Source organism: Lutra lutra, chromosome 11, assembly GCF_902655055.1.
Source record: "Lutra lutra chromosome 11, mLutLut1.2, whole genome shotgun sequence".
In the NCBI taxonomy this organism is placed as follows: Eukaryota; Metazoa; Chordata; class Mammalia; order Carnivora; family Mustelidae; genus Lutra; species Lutra lutra.
In genome coordinates, this window is record NC_062288.1 from 13895962 (window position 1) to 13922388 (window position 26427).

Consider the following 26427-nt stretch of genomic DNA (forward strand, 5'->3'; position numbering starts at 1 on the left):
AAGCCCCACGTGGGGCTCGATGTCACAAACCTGAGATCAGGACCTGAGCTGAAAGCAAGAGTCAGACATGTAACTGACGGAGCCACCCAGGCGCCCCTCTAGCTTGGGAGAGTCTAAGGCAGCAAATCCCCAGCTGGACCGGAGGGGTCTGATTGTAAGCAGCAGCCGGGGAGACTCTGATGCATTTGGTCCCTGGAGAAGTACTGGTATTGCTAGCAACAATTCCAGATTCAAGGAGCCGGATCTGGCTCCTACTCACCAAGATTGCAAGGAAAGCTGTTCGGGCCCGAGAGGAGCCATTCTGTGAGGAACTGGGAACTCAAACATTGGGTCAGGCGGACGCCTACTCAACCTGTTGAGCCCAGAGATGGAGTTAGGGGTAAGGGCCAAAGGATTCCAGAGAGCCAGCTCTCTGAACCACAGCACAGCCAATGTGAGGCTCCTCTCACACGTGCCCTCTGACTGCCGGCGAGGACTGACTACCGGCTCTGGAAGGCATGTTTTCCTAGGAAATGAGCCAACCCCAAAGACTTGGCAGTTCCTCCAAGTTACTTCATGAGTGCTTCTGCTCTAAGCAGCTTGCAGTCCATATTGCCAAAGTGGAATCTTGGAGGATCATAGAGTTAGCTGTAAAATTAATAATCCAGGAGCCCAGTGCCATAGAGCTCAAAAGGCAAAAGCTGGATTATTTGAAACCAAGGCTGTCAGGCGAGGGATGCCTTACTGGGCATGCGTCACCAGAGGGCGCTAGAGGATCCTTCGTCAATAGAAATTTCTGTTCATTAAAACCCGTTAGGCTTCGATTAAATACAATACTTGCCCAAAGCGACAGTCTCCACGGAAATAGCCCTAAAGATGTAGGAGAGCGGACAGGTGGCCCCTTAAAGAGTCTCCCGCGGGCATGCAATTTTGTTGATGTCATCAGTTTTATGTTAAAAACTGATGTAACTTTTCACCGAAGCTCCTGGTTTGTCTCAAGAGAGGATACGATGTTTCACATTCCTTATGCCCAGTCAACAGGATGCTCCGGAGGACGCTGGTGTCGGGCGCACACTGGCGCCTACTCGCCAGCCTGGATCGCTGCAGCCCGGACTCGCTGGGGAGCGCGAACCCACCCGCCTGCTGGCGGCCTCCTGCCAACTCCGACCCTGAGCTTGGAACCCCCGGCTGTCGCGGCTGATGACCTCGGAGAGACCCTCTTCTAGTGTTCTCGTTTCATCCAGGGGGAAACTGGGGCTCACGGAGACGCAGGGACCTGCTCGGGTTAGTCTTGCGGTCGAGGTGAAACATTTTTTTAACCCATGAACGGACACTGGGGTCCCCACTAGGAAGGGGTCTCGGTCCGCTGATGTTCTAAATCCTCAACAAAGATAGTCTGAGACCCGGGAAACAGGGTTCAAAGTGCAAAAAGCTGGCCTGGCGGGCGGGGTGGGGGGCGTGAGGCGGAGGGGTTGGCGGGGCGGATCTCCTGCAAAATTCCTGTGGGGTGCTGCCACCTTCTGTTCAATTAGGGAATTAAACTCTCACTGTCCGGAAAGAGCTTTTTCCAATAAAATGGTATTTTGTGAGAGAGCTGGGACTTGCTGTATTTCTTTCGTAATACTGTTTTCCTAATGCCTTTGCTTGGTATTTTCAAGCTCCATGATCTTCACTAAAGAAATACGAAAAGACAAATACGAAGATACGTGAAAATTTCACAACTAATTACTAAAATTAAATTTTAAAATGTCAATTTCTTCTAGACTCAGCCTTTACGAGTGTAAAGAGCTGTGGATCTGGCATATTTTATAATGGACATTTGCAGTATAATCACTGACTCACAAAACATATTCTGAATTAAAATAATAGTGAACATTTGAGTATTTACTGTATGCCATATCCATTTTTTATGTGGAGGAAGTATTTTGTGGATGAAATACTTTATGGATACGGACAGTTCCCATATTTCATGTGGATTAATTTATTTAATCCTCACCATAACTCCCCCCCCCTATAGATGACATTATTATCCTCATTTTACATAGAAAGGAACTGAGCATGGGATACTGAATATCCCAAGGTCACACAACAAGTGGTGAGCTGGGAGTCCACCCCACTGAGTCTGACCTGGACCCTGTGATCTTAACAAAAAAGCCAGTGGTTCTCAGACTGTCACCCCCGGACCAGCAGTGCCCTCATTATTACCTGGGAACTTGATAGAAATGAAAGTTCTCAAATCCCACTCATAGGTTTCCTAATCAGAGGAATGAAAACCACCAGAGTTTTAACCAGACTTCCAGGTGATTCTGCCACAGGCCAAAGCTTGACAACCACGGATCCAGGCGATGCTATCTCCAAATGTTAGAATATTTTACAAAAACAACTTTGGGCCTCGACCTACCCTAGAGAGCAGAATGATAGATACGGTGTAACTTTACGCAAGTATGGTATATTCAAAAGACACTGTCCTGGAATTAAGTAAAAATATTTTTTGAAGATAATGCTTATATAATTAAAACCCTAAAAAAAAAAAAAATTGCTGCACTTGCCAAACTCCTCAAGAGCCCTGGTGACTCTATGGGATTTTCTGTTTATCGTGACTGAATTTTGACTTTGGGGAGAAAAGGTCCAAGGACAGAGGTTGTGGGTGGTTCCCAAGAGAAGCGAAGGACCCACTCAGGTGTTCAGACCAGCAGCTGACAGCAGGGAATACGCCTTCGTTTTACAACAAAACACAAAGTAAATACTAAAGAAAGGGAATTCTGTAGGCATTTTTTCTCCCTCAGCTTTTTGGACAGCCATTAAGATATGATGGGGTTTGCATGCTCTCCTTCCCCTGATCTGCTGGCTGACCTTGCTGCAGACAGTGGCTGGGCTCACTGCTCCTCTGCCTCCATGAAAGCCTCTTCTAGCTTCTGGCTCTTGGGGTGAGGAGTGTGTATTTAGGGGAGACTATGTATTCCCAAATTTGAGAAACCAACAAAAGGTAGTGGATCCCAAAGGTGGCTTTATGTTAGAGTCTTCTGGGGATTTCCGTAAAATACACATGCCAGGCTCTATCCCAGACCTACTAAATTAGAATTCCCACAAGTGAAGCCATTGCTCTCCAAGTGATCGCGATGATTGGCCATTTTGAGAACCATTGATTGAGAAGCTCCTTTATTTCTCTCCATCAATTAGTGCTTAAATGCATTCTACATTTTCCTGACAAACACTCATCCTGTGTTAGCCTGTGTTAGCCCCAGCGAGGGACCAATCACTTTCCTCTGAGTCAGCCCATTCTAGAGTAGACACTATTGTTTATTTTTTTCTTATATTGAGCTGAACTCCCTTTCCCTCAAATTTTACCTAAGGGTCAGTCTGATGATAAAGAGAACAGACTTAGATCAGAACTTGGAAAATTATTATTAAACAATAATATTTGTCTAGTAACCCTCTTGAGACACCCTGTCTTCTAAAAGGCTGGTAATTCTTGGACAGATTTTTTTGGACACAAAATCCCAGAGTCAACATGCTATGTTCTATATGCTGGGACTGATTGTTATATGCTTTATTTAATCCTGATGATTCATAAACTGTGGTCTGGCTGGACTCATAGGAAGTATGTGTTATTTTCTCTGGGAAATTTTGGGAAAAAATATGTACAAGGATTATATTCAAGGAATGCAATTTGTTAAGGAAGGTAGTTTTTATATTTTTCTCATGATGAATCTTTCTGTTGGTTTCTTTGTTTGGATACCGTTAGTTTATTTTAAAGGAAGTCCATGAGAATTATTTACATGAAGAAGGATTTCACAACTTCAATGGACAGCTTCACTTGATGTCATTTCAGTGATTTATTTTAGTCTACATACTTTCTGAGGATGTCACCATCTCCAAATAAGAAATAATCCTTGTCACCTAGAACTACTTTGGTGCCTCCATGTTCTGGGAAAAGAGCTTTATCTCCAATTTCCATGCTAACTGGTTGAATGTCTCCACTTTTTCCTTTAAAGCCTGACCCACTGGCTACTACTGTTGCTTTTCCTTGAGGTTTTTCAGGAAATATAATACGTCCTCTGGTTACAATTTCAGCTGCACTGCTTTCAATTCAAACTCGGTCAAAGAGGGGAAGAAAGTTTCTAAATGCCTGTTCTGCCCTGACTCCAGCCTCCACAGTTTACACTCTGCTCTCTGGAGCTGTCAGGTCAAGGAGACCTATAGTCTGACCCTTGGGCCACACAAATGTTGGGGGGGAAAAGGGTCTCATGATGAGTCTTTTGATTTTGTCTTCAAATTCTTGAAATTTTTCCAGTATTGTTTTCCTCCTGCCGTCCCTCATTCCTTCCGCCCCTTCCTTCCTGCTTTCCTGAGGCTTGCCAACATGTATTTAGTCTTTCTCCTATGGGGCCGGGGAGAGACTGGAGGAGGAGAGCCAGTTTGGATTTGCTACAGCAACCTAGGAGTAAATAGACAGAGGATAGGGTAGGGGCCATGAGGGGGAAAGAAGAGACAGAAAGGAGAGTCGGGGAGGGAGACAGGCCAGGATGGAATCACCACACGGACACAGGGCACAGAAGGTGGGGGAGGGAAAATTTACTCCAAGATTTAGAGGCAAGGGAAGAGTGATTGACAAGATCTAAAGGAGTAGATGCTGAGGAGAAGATCATATACATTTGAACATACTGGTTTGAAGAACTGGTGGAGAGAGTTTAGTAGGCTTTTATAATGTGATGCTAGAATTTAGGACCAAGGTTAGGACAGAAGAAAAAAGCCTTAAGCCAAAGTAATAAGCCTCAAAGAGATGGAAGGCGTCAGTGAGAAGGCTGGAGGAGTGTTGGTGGAGGCAATATTTCTTAGAACTCCTAGAATTAAAAAGAGAGACTCCATGCCCAGTGATCCCTATTTAATAATCCTTTACTTGTAATCTTGAAACACCAATGTGTCAGGGTCAAATTCCCTTTTGGTTGAAGTTTTCCTGATTTTCTACATAGATTTATCTTAGATTTTTACAATAAATTTTACTTTTCCTCAGGATTGGATTGGTAAATTTTTACTTCCTTTAGGTGACCTGTTTTGTTTTTGTTTTTGTTTTTACTATAGCCATTTTCTGTCCAAACTATATAAGTTATTTAGTCCGTCCTATAGCAAGTTGTCTTTATAACTCTTTTTTTTTAATTGTGGCAACGTATAAATAGATAAAATTTACCATCTTACCAACTGTTAAAAAACATACTGAAATTGCAGTGGCATCAGGTTCATTCACATTATTGTGAAGCCACCACCATCATCCATCCTCAGAACCCTTTCATCTTGCAAAACTGAAACTCGTAGGTATTAAACACTAACTCCCCATTCTCCCCTCCCCTTGGCCCCTGGCAACCACCATTCTACTTTCTATGAACTTGAAGGCTTTAAGTACCACATCTAAGTGGACTCACACAGTATTTGTCCTTCTGTGACTGGCTTACTTCACTCAACATCATGTCCTCCAGGTCCGCCCAGGTTGTAGCTGTGTCAGACCTTCCTTCTATTTTTAAGGCTAAATAACATCCATTCTATGGATATGACACATTGCATTCGTCCATTCATTGATCGTTGGATACTTGAGTTGCTTTCGCCTTCTGATATACATGGGTATATAACTACCTCTTCAAGATGGCTGGGGTGTATACTCTTCAATTACTCAATACGTCTTCATTATTTGGGGGTATATGCTGGGTTATATGTTAATTCTATGTTTGTGGATTTTGGGGGGTTGAGGGGTGGACCTCCATACTATTTTCTGTAGTGGATGCATCATTTTATATTCCCATCAACAGTGCACAAAAATTCCAATTCTCCACATCCTCACCAACACTTGTTATCTTGTTTATTTGTTTCCTTTTTGAATAGTCACCATCCTAATAGGTGTGAGGTGACATCTCATTGTGGTTTTGATGTGCATTTCCCTAATGATTAGTGATGTTGAGCATCTTTTCATATATCTTGGCCATTCTTCCTTGGAGAAATTTCTAATCAAGTCCTTAGCTCGTTTTTAAATTGGGTCATTTGCATTTTTGTTGTTGAGTTGTCCATGTAACTCTTGATGGTTGTGTTTCTCTAAGTAATTTCCATCCTCCTCTTTTTTCTTTTAGCTTTTTTTGTATTTTGCCAGCAAAGCGTGTAGCTTCTTGTGTAGTTTCAGTGTTTATTTAGGAATGTAAACAACTTAAAAAATAAAAATAGAAGAAAGCAAAAGAAATGTAGTAGCTTCCAGCTGGAATCTGGTGAATTATTACATATTTCACCAGCAAGTCTTATGAAAAAGGAATTTTTTGACTCACATAAGCTGAAAAGTATAGATGAAGAGCTGATTCACTAATTTAAAACTTAATGTAGGGCTCCAGCAAAGTCACCCAGACCCACGTCTTGGCTCTGCTTCCTTGGGTCTATTCCATTCTGAGACAGCCTTTCCCAGTGTGGTTTTAAGATGGTTGCCAACAGCAACTCTTTTCTTTTTCCTCCTCCTCTTCTGCCACTTCCTCCTCTCCCTCCTGCTCTTTTTTCTCCAGTAAACTTTATTTTGACATAATTAGATTTACAGAAGAGTTATGAAAATAGGAAAGAATCCCTTTATATCCTCTGTAAAGGAAAACTCGCTTCCTGTGTGACTCCTTTGCTCTCAACACCACTCCCACACTTCACTCCTGACACCAAAGGTGTGCTAGTTTTACACACATTAAGCAATTCTGCAACACCACCTGGGTGTCCTGCAAGTAAACTCAGTTCTGACACTGTCTAATTGGACATAGTGTCAGATCCCACAGTAAAGGGCTGTTTCCGTTTTCACATGGCAATCACAATTCACATGTTTCTGACAAACTGGCTATAAATGGAAGGTTCCCATGACCTTCTTCTTAAGTTTGATTACCATGTTAGAGTCACTCACAGAACTCAGAGAAACATTTACTTCCATTTACTGGTTTATTATAAAGGAACAGATGAATAGTTGGATGGAGAGGTACAGAGGGTAAGGTCTGGAAGCTGGAAGGGCCCCAAGGATAAGACGTTCTGACCCCATGGAACTGGGATGCAAAACCATGGATGTTTTCACCAACCCTAAAGTTCATCAAACCTTGTTCAAGAGTTTTTATGGAGCTCAATCTTCAGCCCCTTCATCCTTCCAGAGGTTGGTGGGCATGGCTGAAATTTCCAGCTCTCTAACTATTTGGTCTCTCTGGTGACCAGCTCCAACCTGAGGCTAGATTTGGGACCCAGCCTAAGTCATCTCATTAGCATGAAAGTGCTCAACACGGGCCTGTTGTGAATGACAAAATACCAAGGGTTTTCAGGACTCTGTCCCAGGAACCATGGACAAAGACCAAATGTATCTGCTAGGGCCCCTGGGTGGCTCAGCCATTAAGCATCAGGTCATCAGGTCATGATCCCAGGGTCTTGGGATTGAGCCCTGCATCAGGCTCCCTGCTCAGCGGGAAGCCTGCTTCTCCCTCTCCCACTCCCTCCGCTAGTGTTCACTCTTGCTGTGTCTCTCTCTGTCCAATGAATAAATAAAATCTTAAAAAAAAAAAAAGACCCATGGGCACCTGGGTGGCTCAGTGGGTTAAAGCCTCTGCCTTTGGCTCAGGTCATGATCCCAGAGTCCTGGAATCGAGCCCCACATCAGGCTCTCTGCTCGGCGGGGAGCCTGCTTCCCCCTCTCTCTATCTCTACCTGCCTCTCTGCCTACTTGTGATTTCTGTCAGATAAATAAATAAAATCTTAAAAAAAAAAAAAAGACTAAATGTATCTCTTATTACACCACACCCTTTAACCAGGTTTCTCCATTGCTAAGTTTTCAGACCATTTGCTCTACCATTCTTTTTCTTGTCCCCTACTTTAATGTATTATCCCTGCATGTGTGAGAGTGTGTGTGTGTGTAATGTAATTCTTCCCGAACCATGGTGACTGAGTTGCAGATGTGATGATGTTTTATGTCTAAATACTTTAGTGTATATCACCTAAAAATAAGGATATCAACCACAATACAGTTATCAAAATACAACGATCAGAGTCCAGATAATATGGTTGATAATGGTGCCTGCTAATCCACACACCTTATTCCAATTTCACTAATTGTCTTAGTAAAAAAAATTTAAGATTTTATTTATTTATTTATTTGAGGGAGAGAATTAAGTGGGGGGTGGGGCAGAGGGAGAAGCAGACTCCCTGTGGAGCAGGGAGCTGGACTCAGGACTCTATCCCAGGACCCTGGAATCATGACCTGAACAGAAAGTAGATGCTTAACTAACTAAGCCACCTAAGAGCTCCCTTTTATAGACAAAGAAAACCGTAGATTAGAAATCATGTTCTGTTGTCAGCCTCTTTGGATATTGCTGAATTCGCCTCTGTAAAGCTGTAACATTTTGCATTCTCCCCAGCAATGCATGATAGCAATAGCTCTACTCTTTTTTGTTTTTTTATTACTTAAATTCAATTAGCCAACAAATACATCATTAGTTTTGGATGTAGAGTTCGAGAATTCATCAGTTGTGTATAATACCCAGTGCTCATCACATCACGTGCTCTCCTTCATGCTCGTCATCCAGTCGTCCCATCCTTCCACCCGCCCCCCTCCAGCAACCCTCAGTTTGTTTCCTACAGTTGAGTCTCTTATGGTTTGTCTCCCTCTCTGATTTCTTCCCATACAATTTTCCCTCCCTTCCCCTATGATCTTCTGTCCTGTTTCTTATATTCCACATATGAGTGAAACCATATGATAATTATCTTTCTCTGCTTGAATTATTTTGCTCAGCATAATGCCCTCCAGTTCCATCCGTGTTGATGTAAATGGTAAGTAATCATCCTTTCTGATGGCTGAGTAATATTCTATTGTGTATCTATCTATATCTGTCTCTATCATCTATTATCTATCTATCTATCTATCTATCTGTCATCTATCTATCTATCATCACATCTTTATCCATTCACATCTTCGGAGAAAGAATCCCCAGGTCCAGGTCACTCATCATTTTTTTTTTTAATTGAATCTTTTATGCCCTGATTGGTCCAATTTGGGTCATGTGTTCTTTCCTGAATCAATTACTGTTGTCAGGGGAAATAGTGTTGATTAGCTTAGCCTGGTTCACACACCACTCCCTGGGGGCAAAGGACTGGATTCAGGTTCATCTGCTGGCCGCAGACTTGGGGGAGGGCTGGTTTTTCACAGCAGAATTGGAATACTATTTCTACAGAATAGAACTGGATGAAAGCAACAGAAACAACAACAAATATCCAATGCATTCTCCCCATAATGGATGCCTGACAGTTACACATACCAAAACAATAAATGCCTACTATGTGTGGCAAAAGTGAGAGATACCAAAATCAGAACGTACGTAGACCCTCACCTAATTTTTCATTTTCGTGCAATAAATATTTTAATATCCCTTCTTCTATTTGTAGCACCACTTACTCTGAGAGATATTTGGATCTGTCTAATTTTATTTTATTTTTCAATTGAACTAACTCTTAGCTCTAGGTAGCAGGAGGAAATTGCATATGTATCCTACTTTTGCAAAGTATGTGCTAAAAAAATAAAAGTATGTCCCTTGAAATAATTTCACTAAATGTTACTCAAGTAAATAAACGTAAGCCCAGTTTTTCCTTTTGTTGTTGTTCTAACCTATAGGTCTTTTTTTTTTTTTAAGATTTTATTTATTTATTTGACAGAGAGAAATCACAAGTAAGCAGAGAGGCAGGCAGAGAGAGAGGAGGAAGCAGGTTCCCTGCTGAGCAGAAAGCCCGATGTGGGGCTCGAACCCAGGACCTGGGATCATGACCTGAGCCGAAGGCAGTGGCTTAACCCACTGAGCCACCCAGGCGCCCCCTATAGGTCTTTTGAGACTGTGATCTGTCTAAAAGAACTTGGCCTCTACTTTCCTCTCAGTTCCACAAACAAACAAACAAACCAAAAAACTGTCATTGTTAGAATGTTTATTTTCCTGCCTTTTCAAATGACAGAGAGTTTTCATCTTGCACAGAAACTGGAGGGCTCTTGGTATAGGGTGATGATCTGTGGCTGTTCCTCACTTCTTCTCATGTTTGTTTTTATTTGGATTATAGAGCTTCTAAGTGATCAAATGCCATCATAACAGACCCTATGGAGTTGTGTTCCCCTGGGGCAGTTTCTTTAAGCCCAGCGGCATTGACCTTCCCAGATGTATCTGTGCCAGGACAAAGGGATCTCTTGTTTTACATCCAAAGAGTATTTGGGAAAATCTTTTCTGAACCTAAGTGCTTAGTGTATTTTGAAGAACACACATTTTATTCCTGTAGTCATCAAACCTCAAAAAGTCCTACCATTCCTTGATGTAGGAATGCATTCATTTTTCCTCTTACTTTCCACTCAGTAGAGTCCAGAAATATCTTAAAAAAAAAAAAAGAATCCAATTTAAGTCAGTCTCTCTCTATTCTTAACCAACAATTAGACAAATATTAAACAAAGGAAACCCAGTGATGGTCGAACCTGTATCTTTCCCTTCATGTGGATCTGAAGAAGAAAAATACAGGGGTGTGTTTTAGAGAGGTGTTGGAGGCTGCAGGGAAGGGGCATGAGCCCTGGGAGATGGACGCAGGACACATGCGTCCTAAGAGGGCTGGGTAACCACAGCCAAGCCACAGATATTTTCTGGAGGTTAGACCATGATATCAAAAAAGCACAAAAAACCCCCAAAACTTCAGAATTTAATCAAAATCATAATTGTCCCCAAAGTGACAATGTGTGTCTTCCTGAAAAAAAAATCATAACTTTGAGATCTCATAATTCAGATAGTCCAGACAGATGTTATTTGTATAAATTCTCCCCCTAATATAATGACAAAATCTGTCCTATCAGATGGATACATTTATTCTATTTGAGAGGGGACAGGGAGAGGCAGATTCCTGTGACCAAGCTCTCTTCACCCAATGCAAGGTCAACCTGAGGCCATTTCTATTATAATAAGGAAGACAAGCCTTAGGAAAAGAAAGGAAAGACAGATGACCTATTCCTTTAAAAACAACTGATGTGACTTCAGATTGAAGGGGCCTGGGAAGATCACTTGAGGTTCTTGTCTTGAGTGATGTTGGCTACTTTTCTGGAAAACCTCTTATCCCAAATTAAACAGCAATTATGTCTTGGAACCCATTTTAGGGGATCTATTTTCTGTAAAACTGGATTAAAATGAAAGACTTTTGAAATAAAAGAGAAACAGAATGGGACAAAATAGTCCCTGAAACCTCTTTAAAATAAAACAAGAGATCAAAATCAATTTCTAGACTTCCAATGGGCAACTCTGGATAGTCCCATTTCATATCAGAGGAACTGTTTTGATAAACAACCAACAGGTCTGAAGGCTTTGCCTCCAGGTCTTAATTAAAAAATTATCCCACAGTGTATGTTCATTATTTTTTAAGGCAAATAGTATCTCAGATTTTCCTTATGTTACCATCACTTAGTCTAGAAGCTACACTTAACTGACCACTGTCCCTCCAAAAATAAAATAATTTAACCACCAGGAAGTGTCCTGGGAGGGATTCTTATTAGAGAATATTTATTCATTCATTTAAATGTTAATTAGGAGCATCTGGGCATGCAGTAATGAACCAAAACAATGGCTCTGATCTCATGAAGCTGGATTCTAATGGAGAGAGACCTATAAGAAACAAATACATATATGACATCAGCTAAAGATGAGTGCTACCAAGAAAAATAAAACATCATATGGATGGATGCAAAGAGCAGATGGGGGGGCATGCATTCCATTGAGGTAGGGGGGTCCACGAAGACTTCTCTGACAAGGTGACATTCGAGTGGAGACCTGAATGAAGGGTGGGAGGGAAATGTGAGGTCATCTAGAGCAAGAGTTTGCAAATTTTTTCTGTGAGGGGACAGACAGCAAATATTTTTGGTTCTGCAGGTCATATGGTCTTTGCTGCAACTGTTTGACTTCACCCTAAGGGCAAGAAAGCAGCCACGGACAGCATAAATGAGTGGATGAGGCTATGTCCTGCCAATCCCACACTTACAGACAGTAAAATTTAAATTTCATGTGCTTGTCATGAGTCACAAAATATTATTTTTCTTTTGTCTTTTCTAACCATTTTAAAATGTAAAAAACATTCTTGGCTCAGAGGCTATACACAAGTAAGCTGTGGGCTATGTTTGCTGACTTCTGATCTGTGACCCCTGATCTTCAGTAAACATTCCAAGAGACGGAAGCATCGGGCCTGGAAGCAGGAGCATGCACAACTTGATGATTGAAAGCAAAGTTCCATCCAGAGACCTCAATCAGTAGTCATCATGGGAGAGAGCCCCCTATACTCATTTCAAATTATTTTTACCTGGATATGTCAAGCTTCTAATTGTTAGGTATCTTTAGGACCAAGATGTGTTCTGTTGGTTTCCCTTCAGAAGAAAGATCTCACATTTCAGAGGGGTGGATGTATTTGGAGAAATTTCTCAGAGGCAGCAGGTTTTGAACTGGTTTGGCTTTGAACAATGAGCAATGTTTTAACAGACAGGCCTGGACGGGGAAAGAGAAAAGAATATTCTAGTTAGAGAAACAAACCTGAATAAAGGCCGGAAAGTAGGAGAGTAGTATCTTGTGGGCTGTATATTTGGTTCTGTTCCAAGTACTGTGTGTGTGTGTGTGTGTGTGTGTGTGTGCGCGCATGTTGCATACCTTGAAATGCAAGCCTCCAAACAATGGTTCTCAAATCTGTCCTGCATCAGAATCACCTGGAGGGCTCATTGCTAGACCCCACTTGAGGGTCTCTGATTCATCAGGTCTGGAGGGGAGCCCGAGAATCTGCATTCCTAGTAAGTTCCCAGGTGAGGCTGCTGCTGCTGGTCCTAGGATCCCACTTGGAAAAGCATTGCTCTGCAAGGGTCGTCTGCTGCAGAGCAAGGGTGGGGTTTGGCTATCGTCTCTTGCCGGGCCTTCAAAATGCGCTAGTCCCTGACCAGTCATGGAATGCATGTTCATCATAGACTTCTTTATACGTGAATTCTGTTTTTAAAAAAAGGTCAGAGAGACAAGTTTTTTTTGCCATCAACAACAAAGCAATAACACGGAGCAGCACACACCACACCGAACATTCAGGGACTCCTAGGATGTCACCAGAGAGACAAAGGAAACTGGAGATATTTTGGGATTGACTCACACAGTGCATTTCTGTATCTTTCTCACAAATTAAAGGCTAAGATTCAACTTAAATTCTCCAGCAGCTAAGAATATCATAATTAAACTTTTTATTATGCATTCTATTGATTCTTCTGTCATAACCATTCTTTAAGACTGGCAGGTAGCAAAGCTAAGCAACATATTATTTCTTTGAAATCATTCACTTGCATCAAATTTCCAATGATTAGCAAAAAACCCAGAAGGTAGGCAACTGGGAGATCAATACGCTCCAAAAGAAATGTTTTTTTTTTTTTTTAATGGACAATACCAAAAATAAAAATTCTCCCTTGTGTTCCAAAATTAAACAGCGGAAGTGAAGTAAAACACCCATATGTATTTGGAAGTGGACTTCAAAAATAATTAAGGTAAGGGGTGCCTGGGTGGCTCAATCAGTTAAGCTCTCGACCTTTGATTTTGGCCTGGGGCATGAACTCAGGTTTGTGGGCTGTGTGCTCAGTGAGGAGTCTGCTTGAGATCCTCTCTCTCCCTCCCTCTCTGCCCCTCCCCCCACTCACATACCCTCTTTCTCTCTAAAATAAATAAATAAATCTTTTTTTTTTTTAAAGTCAAGTTACTATTGAAGTAAAATCTAATTAAGAATGTGGAGCAAAAACTCAAAATTTGAATGATCAGAATAATCTCCGTGTGCTGAGCTTGCTGCTGTCCAATCTCCTAAGAAATAAGGCCCTATTTACAAATTATTTAAAAATTCTGTGGACTTACCTGGCTCATTTGTGTCTCACGACCCTGTCCCATACCCCCAGCTATGGCTTACTGAGCTTTTGATCCAATGGTTACCCATCTCAGGCAAGCCAGCAACCTATGATGTTGGAGCCACTGGGCCAGCTAGCTGTGAGAACCAAGGGAGGGCTCACTGTGGACCACAGGCAAAGTGAAAGTATGAAGAAGCCCAGGGCTAAGAAGAAGAGGGTGGGGTAGACAGACTCACAGGAAACAAGAAGAGAGGCCATTACTTAGAGATCACGGGGCCACTACTGGAGAAAGGGACAGACTTGTTCTGGATAGTTCTCTAGTCCCAGTACACATGTATTCTTAGAGTCAACTACCTTTTCCTTGAGATAACTAACTTGTGTAAGTTTCTTTAAAGGGACCTAATGCAAACAGCATCTATGTTTCTAATTATTATTATTATTTCTCAATGGGAAAGCAGCAAATTTTTTTTTTTTTAAACATTTCAGCACATTGACTAGGGAAAAAATGATTTAGAAGCAGGCATGAATCAGGTTTTGTGCGGTCTGAAGCTTATACAGATTGGGTGGCTATCTTTAAGAAAAAGAATGCCAAGTTACCCATTAAAAAATAGGTAGAGGGCCCTAGAAGAGGAGGAGCCTTAAAGCTCAAGCTTCATTAACTTCATGGTAACTTCAACTCCATCCAGAAGTGAGTACATGATCCAAAGGGCCACTTCTTTCTCCAACAACCGTGTTTAAGTAAAAAGTGTCCCCCAGAAAATCCTCATGCTTTACTTCAGTGTTTAAGCTGTAGCTAAAGAATTAGTCACGGGCATGACTGACACTTTTTAAAGGGTGAAACAGAATAGGAGAGAGAAGAAAATATCAGGATGCATCACATGATATCAGGAAACAATTGTTCTATGAGATTTGTATTACAGTTTTCCACTTAAAATGCCACTGGTTCTTAAGATCTCTTCACAGGCAGGGCCTCCTAAAGTTTTTTGCTTGTGTGGGATACATCTCTTGATATTTGCTGTATTAGAAATTAAATCTGAGAATTAAAATATATACACATGTATGTATATATTTTAGACTAGTCAAGTGAAGTTGGTGAGAAGGGGGGAAAGGGTAGAACAAGGCATTCAATCTGTAATTGTGAACGATCAATAGAGATAACTCACTACCTTCAGCCAAGCCTAAAGCATAGTAATTTATTAATTTTTATATTAACAACTGCTGTGGTCACCCCAGGGAGGCAGGAGGAGCCCAACAGCTGTCACAACGAACGGGGTGTTCCAGTGGTGACCACCGCCAAGAGTCTCTCTTCTCTTGCTTTGGTTTGCTAACTGGCTCCGCTGCCCGCTACTGAGCATGTATTTTGAGCTGCTGCCTGTTCTTTGAGCTGTGCTGCTACCTGCTGGGGACACTGCACTTCGAACTGTGCTATTTTGTGCTGCATTTGCTGTGTCCTATCAAGCCTCTGTTAGAAAGGCAAGCAACCCAAGTGGAAAGTTTCAAGAATTCGTGTTTAGGGCCTGGATCGAGACCTTCTTTATTTATTTTGTATTTTTTTATAAAGATTTTATTTATTCATTTGAGAGCAAGACAGAGAGAGCACAGCAGGGAGACAGGGAGAAGCGGGCCCCCCTGCTGAGCAGGGAGCCCGACATGGGGCTTGACTGCAGGACCTGGAGATCATGACCTGAGCTGAAGGCAGGCGTTTAACCATCTGAGCCACCCAGGTGCCCCAAGACCCCCTTTCAAGTAGTCCTGGGCTATATGTCTCAGCCTTTGCCAGATGCTATGATGCTGGAGGACCCCTTGGCTCCATTAGGAGACCCTGGGGATCAGTAATGAATAGCAATAGGGGTTTGCTACTTTATGACGGTATGGCCATCATCACACATGAGGGAGCCTGCTGGAGAGTTGCTGGTTTCCATCTCTTCCCCGGGACATCCTTTATTAAGGATGGGACACAAGGGTGAACCCAATTAGCTGCACTACAGGAAGTCAGCTTAGCACAGGTCCCTGGCCAACAACTGACCCCATCTGCACATTTTTTACAGGTACTGGGGTCATTTGTTTCCAGTGCTCAGCCATCTGGTGCAGCCAATGGCAGCAACAATTCCCTATCCAAGGCTGCATCCTTATGGATAAAGAATTCTGGAAATCTATTGCTAACAGACACCCAAATTATAAACCAAGTTTACCCATATCTCTGTGCATACTAAAACCACAATATGATTCTAAACTTTACTGATGGTGACCAAGGCACACATTTCACTTTGCAAAATACACGAAGCTGGGCCCTTGAACAAGGTCTTCAACTGAGCTCCCTAACCAGACTCAGGCTACAGGTTTCATCAAGCACTGTAGTAGCTTATCTGTTAAAGTTCACGTTCAGTTAAAGGAACCATGGCATTTTCGGTCGTCAGCCAAATATCAGGAGTGAATTGTGATAATCAGTCTGACTCCATTTTGTATATTGGAGGGCTGACGTCTTTCAGCCTCCTTTCCTCACGTTTCCCTCTTGCCCACATCTGTTAAGAAAGCTCATGAGCATCTTCTGTTGGTGCCAACAAAAAATTCAGACACACAAGTTCTGGTCCATACGAGAGAACACTTGCTCCAGCCCTACGTCCTAACCATCATAAAACTCCAAGCCAGTCACCTCTCTCTGCTTTCTTAAGCCATTTATGGACCATCTTGGTCCCTTCCCTGCTCTTCCCAGAAAGCCTCATTATGTGAGTAATATTTGCTTTATGCCCTCTTGGGGTATATGTGATGTACCAGTCTAAAAAGCTGAGCTAGGGGCGCCTGGGTGGCTCAGTGGGTTAAGCCGCTGCCTTCGGCTCAGGTCATGATCCCAGGTCCTGGGTTCGAGCCCCACATCGGGCTTTCTGCTCAGCAGGGAGCCTGCTTCCTCCTCTCTCTCTGCCTGCCTCTCTGCTTACTTGTGATTTCTCTCTGTCAAATAAATAAATAAAATCTTTAAAAACCACAGTTCTTTAAAAAGCTGAGCTATATTTTGGGTGTGGGGCCCATACAGCTCCAAGAGGTGACCACAACAATAACAATAACAAACCCATTATGTTAAGTAAAAAAAAAATTTATATTTAAAAATACTTATTTATATTTAAAATATTTTAATATTTTATTTTATATTTAGAATTTGTATTTATATTTAATATATTTGTTAATATAGTAAATATTAATATATTCAATATAATTATTAAATATGAGTAATATATTTATTTTATATTAAATATTAAATATATTATTTATTTTTAAAATATTTTATATTTAAAATATTTATATTTAAAAATAAATATTTTTTAAAACAGGAAAACATTCAGTGAGGAGAATGGCATTTTTTTTTTACATTTTGGGGGGAAATCTCTTTGATACCTAGTTTTATAGAAGACACTTTGATTCTCATATTCTTCATTCAGTTAATTGCAATGAGCTTCTCTGGTTAAAGTGTTTGAAGAAAATTCATCCCCACTGTTATACATCTGGAAAGAGGAAGAGTATTTTAATAACATCTTTAGATAACCACAGCTATTTCTGATACTGCCCCAGACTTGACAAGTGGTAGTTTCCTAAGTTTCAGTGTGGAACCTGAAACCATATCAATGTACTTTTCATACTCTGCTGCTGCATTAAAACCCATCCTGCATTTTGAATCGATCTTTTACCCATGCATGTTTTTTTCAACATTATGCATTGATCATTTGGAAAATGCTGATTAACTGAGTTATACAGCTCTTATAAAATGTGACATATTTCATAATATGATATTTTTAAAAACCACCTTTGTTAATATGACTATCAGTCTTAATTATCATATGATCTCCCTGATATGAGGAAGTGGAGAGGCAATGTTGGGGGTTTGGGGGGTAGGAAAAGAATAAATGAAACAAGATGGGATCGGGAGGGAGACAAACCATAAGAGACTCTAAATCTCACAAAACAAACTGAGGGTTGCTGGTGGGGGAGGGGGTATGGAGAGTGTGGTTAGGTTATAGACACTGGGGAGGGTATGTGCTATGGTGAGTGCTGTGAAGTGTGTAAACCTGGCGATTCACAGACCTGTACCCCTGGGGCTAAAAATAAGTTATAGGTTAATAAAATAATAGTAAAAAATAGGACTATCGGTCTTATTCGAAAAATCTTTATATGCTGGAAAACTGTCAAGTTCATACTGGTGGATACGAGTTTTCCAAAAATTCTAATTTTTACTTGAAAACTCAAATTGTATCACTGCCAACAAATGCTGTCAATTGTTGTCCTTAAAGTAACAGGCTCCCTTCATTCATTTTCCAGGAAATGCCTGCCAAATATTCAAGGGTGAATAAACCTGGTTTGTCTGTCTGATGTTCTTCCAGGAAGTAAAAATGGTGCTTCACGAACACTGCAGCTAGTTCAGTCTGCAACTCAAACAGTGGTTCCAGCGCTCTTCTTGGACAACCATTGGACTTCACTTTGCTGCAGAGTGCTTTATGCATACTTATTTCATACACAGATATCAAAAAGATGTGTATGCGAGGAACGAGATTTGATATAATGTGTGAGTTTTTACTGCTTTATCAATAATGTTCTTAAATGATATTGGCTTGTAAAACAACCGACAGGGCACGGAGATGAAGAATGCCACCATGACTCGTACAATTTGGCGCCGCTGCCTTCACTGACACTGACTGAGGCACCAACAAATTTACTGCCACTGCTCTTTGCCGTAACTCAACACAGCACAAAGGCAAGTAATGTCTTATGTTCAGAGGCAGGGGACAGGAGGTTGTAAGCTGAAACAGAGTTCTGTTGTTGTCGTTGTTTAAAGATTTATTTATTTGAGGGGCGCCTGGGTGGCTCGGTCGCTGAGCATCTGCCTTTGGCTCAGGTCATGATCCCAGGGTCCTGGGATCGAGTTCTGCACAGGGCTCCCTGCTCCAAGGGAAGCCTGCTTCTCCATCTCCCACTCCCTCTGCTGTGTTCCCTCTCTCGCTGTGTCTCTCTCTGTCAAATAAATAAATAAAATCTTTTTTTAAAATATTTTTTTAAAGATTTTATTTATTTATTTGACAGACAGAGATCACAAGTTGGCAGAGAGGCAGGCAGAGAGAGAGGAAGGGAAGCAGGCTCCCTGTTGAGCAGAGAGCCTGATGCAGTGCTTGATCCCAGGATCCTGAGATCATGACCCGAGCTGAAGGCAGAGGCTTTAACCCACTGAGCCACCCAGGCACCCCAAATAGATAAAATCTTAAAAAAAAAAAGGTTTATTTATTTGAGAGAGAGAGCATGAATGGGGGGAAGGGGAGAGAGGGAGAAGGGGAGAGGGAGAGAATGTTGAGGAGACTCACCACTGATCGTGGAGTCCAATGTGGGGCTCGATCCCATGACCCATGAGATCACAACCTGAGCTGAAATCAGGAATTGGACCTTAACCAACTGAGACACACAGGTGCCCCTGAAACAGCATTTTAAATAGGAAAAAGCAAAGACCAGGAATCAAACAGTCATGGGTTCTAACCTGGTCCCTGTACTACTGAGTATAGAGATTTTCACGTAGTAGGGGGTCAGTAACTATTTTGTTGGTGACTGATGAACTGTGTGGTCTTGGGAAATCACTCAACCTCCATGGGGCTCAACTGACTATAAACTGAGGTGAACCTGGTTCCTCAAGGCTCCCAAATGATGGTGATTCCATGTTGTTTTGCGGAACGTCAACATTCACTACTGGTCAGGTCTCCCTGGCACTCCTGTCATTCCTTCACTACCTTCCTGAGCGAGCCTTTGTTCCTTGCCAAATTCAAGAACACGTCAGGAGTTTTCTTTATTTTCCCCAACTTTCCTTGAAAAAGAGAACCCTTCAAAGGTGTACTCTCTCCTACATCTGGAAAGGTACCAGTGGGCACAGGTGGTGAAACCCTAAAGGACGCTCCCCTATCCACGTGCCTTTCTATCGGGGAGCAGAGCGCAAGGATAATTTGCTGTGCTAATGCACCTGGGCAGAAGAATATCCTTTTCTGTTCTTTATAAACTGCCACCAGATGGTCGGCAACGACCATTAAAAATCCTTACAAGACTCCAGTTTATTTGGAGCCAGGGGAAGCGAATGAATCCAAATCAAATGAAAAACCAAGAGCTGCACAACCGAGGAGAGAAAACATCTCTCCTGCGTTGAATAGGGTCCCCGCTCTGCCAAATTCATGTCCATCCAAAACCTATGAATATGACATTCTTTTTTTTTTTTAAGATTATTTATTTATGTATTTGACAGAGAGAGACAGCAAGAGCAGGAACACAAACAGGGGGAGTGGGAGAGGGAGAAGCAGGCTTCCTGCCGAGCAGGGAGCCCGATGTGGGGCTCGATCCCAGGACTCCTGAGCTGAAGGCAGATGCTTAATGACTGAGCCACCCAGGTGCCCTGAATGTGACTTTCTATGGAAGGAAAGTCTTTGCAGATGGAATCAAGTTAAGATGAACTCATACCGGATCCAGGGAGGTCCTAAATTCAGTGACCAGGTGGCCTTCTGAGGAGAGGGATATTTGGAGACCGAGACACAGGGACCAGGACAAGGTCGTGGGGCCATGGAGGCAGAGACTGGAGGGACACAGCTGCGTGCTGAGAAGCACAGAGGACTGCCAGCCGCCAGAAGCTAGAAGAACCAAAGAAGGTTTGCCTACAAGTTTCTGAGGGAGCACGCCCCTGCTGACACGTGTTTCGCACTTCCAGCCTCCCACATTGAACACATTGTTCAAAGCCTCCCAGTTCAGAGAACCTGGTTAGAGCAGTCCTAGGACACGAGGACAGCATCTTACATACCTTCCACGTGAGAAAATGTAATGGCAGGAGTTATGAATAATTCTGGGACATCTCTAGGCCCGAAGGCATGCATTTTCTAGAAATATTGCCCTGCGGCTGTGACTAGTAATTAGAGAGATCAGTTTGTTTTTTTTTCAATTTTTATTTATTTATTTATTTGACACCGAGAGAGAGATCACAAGTAGGCAGAGAGGCAGGCAGAGAGAGAGAGAGGGAAGCAGGCTCCCCGCTGAGCAGAGAGCCTGATGCGGGGCTCGATCTCAGGACCCTGAGATCATGACCTGAGCAGAGGCTTAACCCACTGAGCCACCCGGGCGCCCCTAAAGAGATCAGTTTTTAAAAGGTAACAGCGAAAACCCACATCATTTATATCAGGAGGGTTTGTAGGTATGACGTTTGGACGCAGGCCACTGGTGCCAGCTCTCTAAGAAGACCCGTTTCCCCCACACGATTTTAGGAGACCCCAGAGCCAGGCCCTGACTGGGGTGAGGTTAAGCGGCAGTATGAGTTGTTCTCTAAATGCTGCACCTCGGGGCCTGCCTTCCACCACCTTCAGCGGTGCCCCAGTGCGCTCACAAGTGTGCACAAAGAAAAAGCCATATCCGCAAGCCATACCAAAGACACCCCGGATAAGATTTCTCGGCGGGCAGGTGCACCGTGCATTTGATGAAACTCTCCAGGTGACTCGAAGGATGAACCAGGTGGTGCCGGTGGAAGTGATCCCCGCCAGGGCCAGAAATAGGATTCAGGATATATACATGCTTCTTGCCTTACACCTGCTGCGTTCATATCAACTTAAAACGCAGAGACTCCAAGGGATGTTAACACAGGCTCATGCTTCGAAGAGGGAAGTGTTGAGAAGCTAGAGAAGAAGCTGACCACGAGGAACAAATGAATTACAGACAAGAGGGTAGAGGTGCTTGGGGGGTTCAGTCGGTTAAGCATCTGCCTTCAGCTCAGGTCATGGTTCTGGGTCCTGGGATCGAGGTCCTCAACGGGCTCCTTGCTCAGCAGGGAGCCTGCTTCTCTCTCTGCCTGCCGCTCCCCCTGCTTGTGCTCTCTCTCTGTATCTCTCTCTGACAGATAAATAAATAAAATCTTAAAAAAAAAATAAAGACAAGAGTGTAAGGAAGGCAAAGGAACTCATGAGATGCCCTTTGTACGACATGTCTAGATCGGCAAATCCATAGAGACCAAAAGAAGCTCAGTAGTGGCCAGGGGTTGGGGACAGGAGGGCATGGGGAGGGGATGCTTAATGGGTACAGGGTTTCCCTCTGAGGAGATGAAAAGTTTCTGGAATCTTCAGCAGTTACAACATAGAATGTTATTTAGTGCTGAAAAGCAACAGACCATCAAGCCATGAGAAGGCATGGAGGAAACTGAAGTCCGTATTACAGAGTGAAAAAGCCCATCTGGACAGGCTACACACTGAGTGATTCCAGCTCTAGAACATTCTGGTTGTCAGGGAGGAGGGAGCGATGGCTCGGTGGGGCACAGAGGATTTTCAGAGCAGTGAAACTGCTCTGTATGACACTATAATGGTGGATACAGATTATTATAAATACATCCAAACACACAGAATGACAACAGCAAGAGCGAACCCCAGTGTAAGCCATGGACTGGGGTGGCTCTGACGCCTTGATAGTCTACGTAAATAAACCAAAACCAAAGCCAGAGTCAGTGCCCTGGAATCCCAGAAAACAAAATTTAAGGACAAACAGCCAAGTAGGCTATCCCAAATATGGCCACCACTCAAGTGACAGCCAATCACATCATTGCTTGGCTTCCAGACCTTCTCCATGAAAACCTTTCTGCCGTCTCCTGTCCAGAGGGCTCCAGACCGCTTTTTGCTAGTACTGCCTGATTCAAAGGATGCTTGCTCAAATAGCCCCAGATTTTTAACGTGACTCAGTTTACCTATTACTAGTCACCATGTGCTGATGTGCACATTATGTTGGGAAGAATGGCTCTAAACCGTCCTCCAGCTCTGGGATGCTGTGATGAAGGTGACCAGGCAATTCAGCAGAGTCTCCGAAGAAGTCTCCGGTTCTCAGGTCTCCACAGACACCTTCTCTGCCCGCCTGCTGAGATGTGGCACTTTATTTTGTTTTGCACCTTGGAGCTTTTCACTTCACAGTTAATTTTAGAGGCATTCCCACATCAGCATATTCTGCACGACTGCATTCGAGTCTTAAAGCAGCACGGACAGTTTTGCTACAAGAAAGCACCCAGCTTAGTATGCGCAATCCATGCATCAGGGGCTATCTGAGCATAATGGGAATTTCATATTGGCTTCTGTGTGATTTCTTGCTCCGGAAATGCTAGGTGACGCGGAAAACTGCTCGCTGCTGAACTGAGTCCCAGAAGGATCCATGAGCCATACACAGGGCCACAGCTCAGACACCCTCCGGAGGCTCAATGTGCTGCTGGGCAGTGGCAGTGAGCCACACCTATGTAGGGGACGTGGCACCTCCGAAGAAATGTTACACTCCCGCAAGAAGGGATCCACCCAATCTGCATTCTAAACGCCCGAACCTCCTTTTCTGCACAGTTCATGCCAAAACACTGGAACGGCAAAATCACAAGCAGTCAAGACATTTAAAGAGAGCCTGAAACTTCTCCAGTGCAAGAGAACCACATTTGCTTCTGACATTCTAGAGGTTCTGAGCGCTCACGTGGGAGGCTCGGATGAACGCCGATTGGGGAGAGGAGTAACAAAATCGTGAGGCCAGGAGGGGGCGCCTGGCGGCGCGGAGGGAGCCTTCTGGAGAGGACAGGCTCCCCCAGCTGTGAGGCCAGCGCGGAAACAGGGCCCCCGGCAGGAGGGGGGCGATTTTAGTGGCCCAACAGCAGACCAGAATGACTTCTTGCATCTCCCACTCACTCCCCAGCATCAGCTAGTGGTGCGCAAAATGTCAACGGACCCCAACCCAAGATTCAGACCAGCAACTTGTGCGAGTTATAAGCGGCGGCTGGGGAGAGCCTGATGTGGGCGTGGTCCTGAGGTCCCAGGTCTCACGGTTTTGGAAGAAAACAGCACGTTTTGCAACTTCAGGTTTGAGCACATTGATATGGAAAACTGAACCTCATTTGAAACTGAGAAGTACCCTTTTATAAATTTTTATAAAGGGGGGCCCGGTGGGGGGGGCGCGCCTGGGTGGCTCAGTGGGTTAAAGCCTCTGCATTCGGCTTGGGTCGTGGTCCCAAGGTCTTGGGATCGAGCCCCAGAGCCCCGCATCGCATCGGGCTCTCTGCTCAGCAGGGAGCCTGCTTCCTCCTCTCTTTCTGCCTTTCTCCTCTGCCTACTTGCGATCTCTGCCTGTCAAATAAATAAATAAAGGGGGACCGGGAAGATCCAGGCCAGCTCACCACCAGAGCCTTCCATGTGCAATGCACGTGCCTGTTCCCAGGCGGCTTCCCCACCTCCCCTCCCCCCCCCTTCCCCCCACCCTGCACACACACACACCAGGGCCCAGGTCAAAGCCAGACCAGGCATGGGGTAGCTGGGTAGTTCTCCAAACCTGAGATCCAGATCCCCTGGGAACCTGTTACAAGTGTACTTTTGCACGGCCCGCACCAGACCTATGGTTTGGAAACCTCAGGAGGGGGACCCAGCAATCTGTGTTTTAACAGGCCTCTTGAGGGGATGCTGATGCTTAAGAACCATGGAGCGACCTCATCCAGACACTGAAACTTAATGGCATCCTCCATGTCCAGATCCCCCACCACACTGTTGAGCGAAGCCATCACTGGAGGGATGCCGGAGGGTACGGGGGTTCGGTGGGGGGGTGACGGTGAGGGCAGGCTTATTGCTAAACCTTTCCCTCTGGTCCAGCGTAACCTGGTGCCTAGGGCTCCCCCATTTTCTTTTCCTTCTCTGAATGGCTACCCTCTGCCCGCAGTTCCACCCTGCTCCCCAGGAAGTTTATCTGTTATCAGATAAACTTTATCAGAGCCTGCCTGCTTCTTGGCCTCACCCTTCCCTCCCTCAGGCCATCTGGCCTTCCAGACTTCTCTGTCAGGGGCACCAGCCCACCCTCCAGGAACGGACACGTCCTCTTCTTCCGGCTGCCTGCCTGTGACCTGCTGCTGGCTTTCGCTTACCTCTTTCCAGTCGGGCTGTTTGGCTCTAGAAAGCTGAGAATTCCCTGCCTCCCACATGGAGAGGGCTGATACCTTGTCTTGTCTGCAGCACAGGCTCAAACAGCTCCTTTGTGACAGCTTTGCCAGGACCCACCCCAACACCCCAGCTGGGGTGTTTCCAGGAAGAGTGAGCTGGTTCCTTCTCCGGGCTCCTGGGGCACCTGGAGCTCACCTCCAGCACTTGCCTCACTGCGTAACCCCCTGAAATCCTTTTTGGATTCCCAGTATCTGTGCCTATTCCTGGCCCCGTAAGTGTTCAACGGAACATACTAGATGATCCAAGCACTAGCTGGGATGGATGTCTGATTTCCTCCCAAGCGCAGGCTGTGATCAGTGTACCTTGCTTTGTGCATGCGGGTTCCTAGAACGTGGAGCCCAAGCATGGGCGCTCACATAAATGAAGGGGAGCCAGACATGGAGGTGAACCAGAGTGTGTATCCTTGCCATCTGGGTCTGTCCTTTATGAGTCTAGAGCAGTCTAGACCATCTTGCGCCCTCTCCATTCCTTTTACTTCTGGGGAACCACTCCCATGACCCTGGACCCTTTCTCCAAACCCAGGCTTCCAAGTCTTGCTAACTCTTGAAGGAGCAGATCCCAATCAGGTTCCTGGTAAGGAAAACCTGTCACTTATCCCCCATATTGGGGAACTTTGGAGAGAGAAAGCAGCAGGATGAGTCGTGACACCAGGACAAAGGCGTACATGGGGCGTGTTGCAGGCAGGCTGGGAGATGGGGTCACCATCTCTCTGAGCCATGTGACTGCTCCCTCCCCTGGCACTCAGGAGCCGGGTTGGGCTGGGCTGGGCCCATGTGGCAGCTGGACCTGGAGCCCTGAAAGTGGTCACAGGGCTGAGGCAAATAGCCTTTTCCCATGGAAACTAGTGCCCAATTTTGAACTGTGGGCATTCCACTTTGGAAAGAAAATTACATTTTGGGGTGCCTGGGTGGCTCAGTCGGTTAAGTGTCCGCCTTTGGTTCAGGTCTTGATCCTGTGGTCCTGGGATGAGCCCTGCCTTGTGGGGGGGGGTGTCCCTGCTCAGCGGGGAGGCTGCTTCTCCCTCGCCCTCTGCCCCTCCCCCTCTGACTGCTTCGGCTCTCTGGCTCTCAAATAAATAAATTTTAAAAATTAAAAAAAGAAAAGAAAGAAAATTACATTTCAAAGGTCTGATTTGACCTTAAGCTGCCTGGGGCATCACTTCGTTTTTTTTTGGCACTTCCTCTTCTTTCTAATTGGGCTACCTCTGGTCCCAGATGCTCAGGGACCCCAGGAAGTCATCTAATTTAATTATAACCCCCAACCTGTCTAGCTCTTCAGTAAAAAACCACTTTCACACACTAAATCTCTTCGGGGCCACACCATGGCTTCCTGGTGGGCGGGGGAGGCAGTGAGTGGACCGAGCGGGTGTCTGTCATAGAAACACAGGACACAGCAGAGTGTGAGTAAAAGGGATTCCGTGTGTCTACTGCCCACACTGGGCAGTCGTTTACCTGATTAAACAGAAAGCTTCTCACTTACTATCTTACTGCATCAAATTAGAGGGGAAGTTATTCCCATGACCAAAGGATTCCCCATTTTTTTAAGAAGCGGCTTGTCCTGCGT

At 44.3% G+C, this 26427-nt stretch overlaps 1 pseudogene; it reads right to left on the reverse strand.

The window, feature by feature from the left end:
• Positions 1–3820: 3820 nt before the first annotated feature.
• Positions 3821–26427, reverse strand: part of LOC125081302 (10 kDa heat shock protein, mitochondrial-like) — a 29950-nt pseudogene continuing 7343 nt past the window's right edge.